Source organism: Trachymyrmex septentrionalis, unplaced genomic scaffold (assembly GCF_001594115.1).
Source record: "Trachymyrmex septentrionalis isolate Tsep2-gDNA-1 unplaced genomic scaffold, Tsep1.0 scaffold40, whole genome shotgun sequence".
Taxonomy (NCBI): Eukaryota; Metazoa; Arthropoda; class Insecta; order Hymenoptera; family Formicidae; genus Trachymyrmex; species Trachymyrmex septentrionalis.
Window position 1 is genome coordinate 1065411 of NW_017305569.1, and position 6912 is coordinate 1072322.

The 6912-nt window shown below is 32.8% G+C and overlaps 1 protein-coding gene across 1 annotated transcript in view; it reads left to right on the top strand.

The window, feature by feature from the left end:
- Positions 1 to 6912, top strand: part of LOC108750973 — a 24134-nt gene that overhangs the window by 940 nt on the left and 16282 nt on the right. The gene's annotated exons all lie outside the window — the stretch shown is intronic.

Sequence of the window (6912 nt, forward strand, 5' to 3'; positions counted from 1 at the left end):
CCATATAATTTTATACGAAAAATTGGTACAAAGAAAATCCCATTTGTATAAATCTGCATGGATAGTTTTCTAAATTTATAGACTTCCATTATCAGAACATGTGCATAATTAACAATAGAAAGTTTCTGTTCGACCTCTTTAGAGATTAAAACGTGTAACTATAAAAATATCTTACTCTGATATTCATTAGAGTAAATAATCTGTTCACATTTCATGTACAGTGCGCATATGACTTAAAATGTGTACTCTGTATATTATTCAAACACTTAAATATTTACAAAAATATAAAGCAATCTCTTTTTAAACCCGTGTTGATTCTGTCAATTTTTAAATAAATTTATTTATTAAAAAAAAATGCTGAAACAGAAGTAATAAAATATGTTTTATTTCTAGATTTCTCAGAATTATAATTCTCTTGCAAAAAAATAACGATGTATATTTCATGTGTAATATTTCAAATATATGCGGTACCTCTTCCGATATACGAAAACAATCCGAAATATGCAAAACATCTGCGACTGCATTCTTTTATCTCGAATAACGAGATAATTGTCTAAAATAGACCAGTGTGTCGATGCGTCTCCCGCATTACTACGCTTTCTAACTTACGCTCTGTATGCCGATGCTGTAAAATTTCACAGTACATAATTTATAGCTCCTAAACTTAAGCCAACTTAAGGAATGCCATCGGATATTAAATATTAATTATTCGAGACCTAAAAACGTCTCTTTATTGGCATAGCTAATAAAATTTCAGTAGATAACGAGTAGATAATGTCAATAATATCACTCTATCCTCTTTATTAAAATTTTATGCATGTGAAGACATAAGTACTTATATTCCATTCAATCGGCTATAATTGGGTCGTAACGTATCAGGCGCATGTAATTTACTATTTTTTTTTTTTTGCGTTACGGTTATCCTGAATATAGTCTGTATTCAGGTCTTCATGCTTAAACGCAGATCTTATTAAAGATTTACGGTATACTACGAAATCAAATAAGTGGTCACGTACAATATGGCAGAAAAATATAAACTGCATCAAGTTTTAATAAGCATGTCGAAGTTGAATGGCGGGCGTCTATAACATGTTTGACGTGAACACGTTAAGGATCACTGAATCTATTACAAAAGGAAAAAAAAGATGGAAAGAGAAAGTAGCGGGAGGTTCTTATGCGAAATGTCATTTTGTACATATCGATAACGATCGTCGACGCCTTTCTTCCGACAAGCACGTTCTGTGAGTATCGAAATCTTGTTCGAGATGGTATGGTTATATAGAGAGAGTTGTATAACTCGATTAACTATGTATAACACCAGCGGGTGTTGCGCGTAAATGAAGAAAAATCATACGTAACTATTTCTCCTTCGTCGGAAAATAAGGTGAGAAGAATGGCGATAAGGAAAGAGACAGAGAAAGAAAGACGGTCGGTGACCTCCTGAATTGCAACATAAGGAGCGAAGAGTTGTTCACACACTGACCCGCATTTCGTTCCCGCCAGCGATTAATTCCGAGACTTTTGTCTATTATTCGATTTTTCATGGTAAAGGCATCTCCTTTCTCTCGGCCCGGACCGGGATTTCGACAGGATATTCGAGTGAAATCTGAATATGAGTTCAATCTCCGATCGCGTGATTTAATGCTCGAGTTATATAGTTTGCGGCCTACTTGCACCACGTGCAGTGTGAAATTTGTTCAATTTATATACAGACGAACAAAAACGTCTCATCTGATTATCGGATTATACATTCTGTTGATTATACTTCCCTTCTGTTTTAGGATTATTTACTTTATTTATAATCTAATATCTAAACTTAAAGAGCTTCAAAAATATGTACGTATGAAAGATTTGGAAAAATTCTAATCTGATAATAGAATTTGACAGAAATTGCCTTTGTAAGAATTATAACATTTAAATTTATACATTTTAAAAAATGTTTAAAAGAATATTTTTGGTAATTCTGTACTCTCTTCAAGTCTTTACACACAAAACGACAAAATTAATACTTTTTTCTTTTGTAAAAATAAAATGCGTTAACTGAGATTATATTTTAAAAACGGTATACTGCTTTATTACTTTTTAAAAAATTCACTTTTGTAATAACTATATAACAAACATAAAATTAACAATTTTAGTTTTGTATTGTAATTGGAATAGAGTTAAAGTACAGTAGTATGCTTATATTTGTAAGTAACTAGGTCAAAATTTATCTTCCTAAATTGGGAAATTTCATGTTTTGCCTCTGATTCATTGTGCATGACGTTATTCAGCGTACCAAGTACGTTCGTATGCTTAATCCTTATAATTGATGATAACACGGATGCATACACGCGCTCATTAATTAGTTAAATATTTACATGCAATTCTGAGAGAGAAGGTCCTAATTCATTTTCGGATCGAGTGCTGTAAAATAAGTGAACCACGCAAAACGATTTTTAATTAAAATTTTTTTATTAAAATATATGTAAAGTGCTATTACATATTATCTCATTATCTACATATTATCAAAATATATGTAAAGTGCTATTACATATTAATATGATATTTTTAACGTGCTTCACACACACAAAAAAGAACATTTCAAAAAATTTAATTTTAGATCAAGTCTTTGACGCAATTTTACCAGTTTCTACTAATGTTAGTTTAATTTTACTTAATCTTGGTTCAACAAAGTTCTTTATCTTTTTCTAAAAATTAAAAAAAATGAAGAGTAAGTTGAACTGAGGTTAAAGATAATCTACAGTGGTAAAAACGGATCACGATTCTCTGAGAAATATTGACAATATTAAGGTTTTCTAAGAATTTAATGGCATATAAAAGAAAAAAAAATGTTCTAATGTGACTCGTATTACTATAGTGTCCAAATTTAAGTTATAAATCTTGCAAAGCTATGAAAGTATTTTCGAAGTTTCACGATGGGATATGACGTCAAAATAGTTCTTCTGAAAGGTCAGTGTAGGCGGAAATCCTTGCAGCAAAAGTCCGAACTAAGTGGCACGTAACCGAGTAGAGAAAAGAAATCCCCGCGCCTCCGGTTTCTTAATACTTCCATCGCGTGCCGCTCTCGTGAGCGAAATAAAACTAGAAAAAAATTTGCTATTTTTCACTGTTCTTCTTAATTACATTTTGACGCGACGAACTACAACGCGTCATGCTGTTGATCTAGCGAGCAGGTTTCGTGTTGTCACAAAGACAGAAAGAATTTCTTTTGAGAAAAATATGTAAAAGCCCGATTCAACAAAAGTTTTAGCAAGTGCAAAAGATATTTAGATTCCCGCAATAAGAAAAACGCTCGCGTCGCTTTATCTAAATTAAGCTAATTATCTCAGAGTAGAATTTAAAAAAAAACATATATCCTTTAAATAGTTATAATCTAGTCTTCTTTTAATAAGCAGTAAATAAGATGCTGCAGAAAAGCTGACAAAACTCATTTGAGAAAGTTAGAATTAGTTATGTCACGACACTTCCCTATGCCTACCACAACTATAGATCATAAAGCTTACATACATATCGTGTGAACAATGCGTACAATCGCGCCTCATATGCGACTAATTCCATAATCGTCCTCCATGCTAATCGCATTGTTGTTCAGGTGTATCCTATTCAAGGATAATGACCTCGCGACGATGCGATGTCATTGTCCCAGCGGTCGCACGATGTGTCTCAAGAACTGGCGACAAGGCTAATAAGTCTAATTGACATTCAGGTTAATCAAATCAAAATTTTAAATCTTGTTTGAATGAAATGGAACGATTTGCGAATAGAAGAAAAATACAGGATAATACTAATGTGTAATTAAATGGATTACTCTTGTCTTCTAGAGAAAAGCTAAACAGATTTCACATCGCACAACGTTGTTTTCCTACCGAGCGTTACACGCGCGTAAGTTTCCCTCATTTCCGGCTAGGTGTTATTTGCTTCTTTTTATGGTCGGAAGTCGCACGAGTAAGCGATCTATCGCGATAGCCGCAGAACCGCCGTCCGAATCGGTTTCGGTGCAGCACACTCGAGTGGGAGCCAAAAGTTCGAAGGCGAAAGTAAAGGTGGAACACCGACGAAGAAAGTCGGCGACAATAAGTGGCACGCCGATAAGGCGTCGGCCATTCGACCGGGATGTGAAACCTGTCGATGATGTGTCGGTGACAGGAGCTGATGAAGTAGAGATCGAGAGAGTCCCACTGGGAGATATATTACTGGTTTGCATTAATGTCAAACAAGCCATTCAAACGATAAAGTTGTATCTGTCACCATAAGCAACAAATCTCTGAAACTGCAGAAATGTGCGATTGTTGTTCAACCATAGAAAACGAATCTGCAAATATACGGATATCTACTGTATCATTTTTCCTAGTGAAAACAATCGCTCGTTTGCTTATTATTGCCCTGCATGTTGCATGTGGATATTCATCAGATAAATTCGCTGCAGTTGTTATATGGAGAAAGAACAATAGCTCGTGGAAATTATAATGAGACTGAACGATACCAAGATATACGACAAATTTCTAGAGAAAGGTATATTTGTAATGAACATTATCTTTTTAAATAATTTATATATAATCTTTTTACAAGACTAATTATATTTGAGACACAAGTATTGATTTATTTGAAAGAAGCACTTCGATAAAACTTTAAAAAATGGAAACAGAAAATAAAAATATCGATCAGTAAGTCTATAATAAATTTTTTCTATAAGAATTTAATTTGATCTACAATAAGTAGTACAATCGTTCAACCGCGATAAATCTTTTCATTCGGCAAATAAATAATGTAAATGAAATTTTAATTATAAGATTTTTCATATAAAAATTAATTTATGACAAAAAATATATTTATCAAATTAAGCTATATTTTATTATAAATTATGCGTTCGCAATTAATTTATTAGTTTAATTTTTTTTTACGTAGCAATTAAGTGCAGAAGTGTAACATACTTCTGTACAATCCATAATAATAAAATATATTTTCCAATAAGCTATAACTGCAAGATATCATCGTGCAGCACACCGCGATACTTCCTTTTTCTGTACTCGCGTGCAAAGCCTATTTACAAGAAACTCGATCGAAACTTATATTGTTCGCCAGTACTTTCCTCTTAGATGCGACGGACACCCTCTCGAAAAATCTGAGAAACGAAAGTTCGCAAACAACTGCGAATAGAATAGTACAAACGTACAAGTAGAGCGTGAAATTCCGAAGGCTGCGAATATGTAATTTTTTCAGACGGCACATTCAACAGGATTACGCACATTCGCACGCGTGTCGCCATATATCTTTCTTAAGATTTTCAGGGATTTTAGATGAAATAATACATCGAAATATTTGTATGAATGAAGAGACCATCAGTGTTTCTAGATTTTTTTTTCTCTCTCAGACATCATTGATTGCTATTGATTTACTTTTCGATTTAATACTTCAATATACGGGGCTAAAATTCAGCAAAGAAATAAAAAAAACATAATTTATCTTTCAATAAGATATTTATATGTATCTTTATACGTTCATAAGTTTTATATGTACCTATACATCTAAGTGTTGACAACTTGAATCCTGATATCAATCGAATGTTTAGAAGATACAATATTAGCAATTTTACATTAAACAATCATTTTGTATTATGTATCTCTAAGAATATCTTTTATTAAACATTAAAAAATTTAAAGAGTTGGAAAGTTAATGTAATTGTCTCATCATGTTTTTTTATCTTACGGCGCCATTCAAACTATTAAAAGCGTGACCACGTTGAATCAAGACCGCGCCTTTATCTGAGGACCCGGGCTAGCTTCCTCGCGCGTTGAGAGAAAGGTGCTCGACCTCCTTTTTAACGCCATCCTGATCCGGCATGTAGCGAACATGAACGACTGATAATTGCACCCATTACCAGCGGCATTGGCTACGCGATCTTACGAGCGAAGTTCAGTAAGAACGGGGAATATCGCATCATGCTTTACGTGCATCCATTAATCGAGAGAAAGTCATTTCTTTTGACGGCCACGGATAGCTTCAGTCACACCCACAGCTAGGTGCGCGTGGGAAGCTATCGACTAGGATTGAAAACGGAATTGCAACGACACCGCTATCACAGGACAACATACTTTCAAATGTAATTGAAAATATGGAAAATTCTTGAACTAGCACTTCTTAAGATATGCTTTCTTTCCGATAATTGCATAGTTGACTAAATCAAATGTGATCACCACGTTCCCTTTGGGAATTAAAACTATTCCTAACAGTATAGATTTTCAGGAGATGTCCCTTAGGATGTCCGTAAACGCTTTGATTGAGAACATCCCCAGGATGTATCTCCGATAAATCTATCTATGCTAGGGACGGAGAAGGAAATATTAAATTACTAAAAGATATTTGTACGATTGCTTTTCAATATAAAAAAATTTAGCTAGGTACACACAGATCTGAAAAATTTTTAGATACTTCAATAAAACTCTTCTTTCCAAAGAAAAAGAAATAAAATGAAAAATAAATATTGAAATAAAACTTCAAAAATTTATAATATTATTTGAGATGTTGTGTTTATTTTACAGTTAGTCGATTGACTTCAACATGACCTTTTTCGATATATTATATTTAAAAAATGTTTCTATATTACTCTCAGTTTTTCTTGAAAGTGAATTTTTTATTGCCGATGCTTTTGTCAAAACGACGAACGAATTCTACGGAATTCTATTACTATATACACACGACATCATAAATACCTAGAAATCTGAATTTACAGAAGTATCGAGGCATGAAATTCAAAACTCATGTTCCTTTATAAATATTCGTGCATTGTGACTAATGGTTATTTAAAAAATAGAAAGATAAATTTAAATTTAAAAAATTTAATTTAATTGGTAAAATATTTAAAATTAAATTAAATTTAAACTAAACTTATCTAATTTTAATCATTTATCT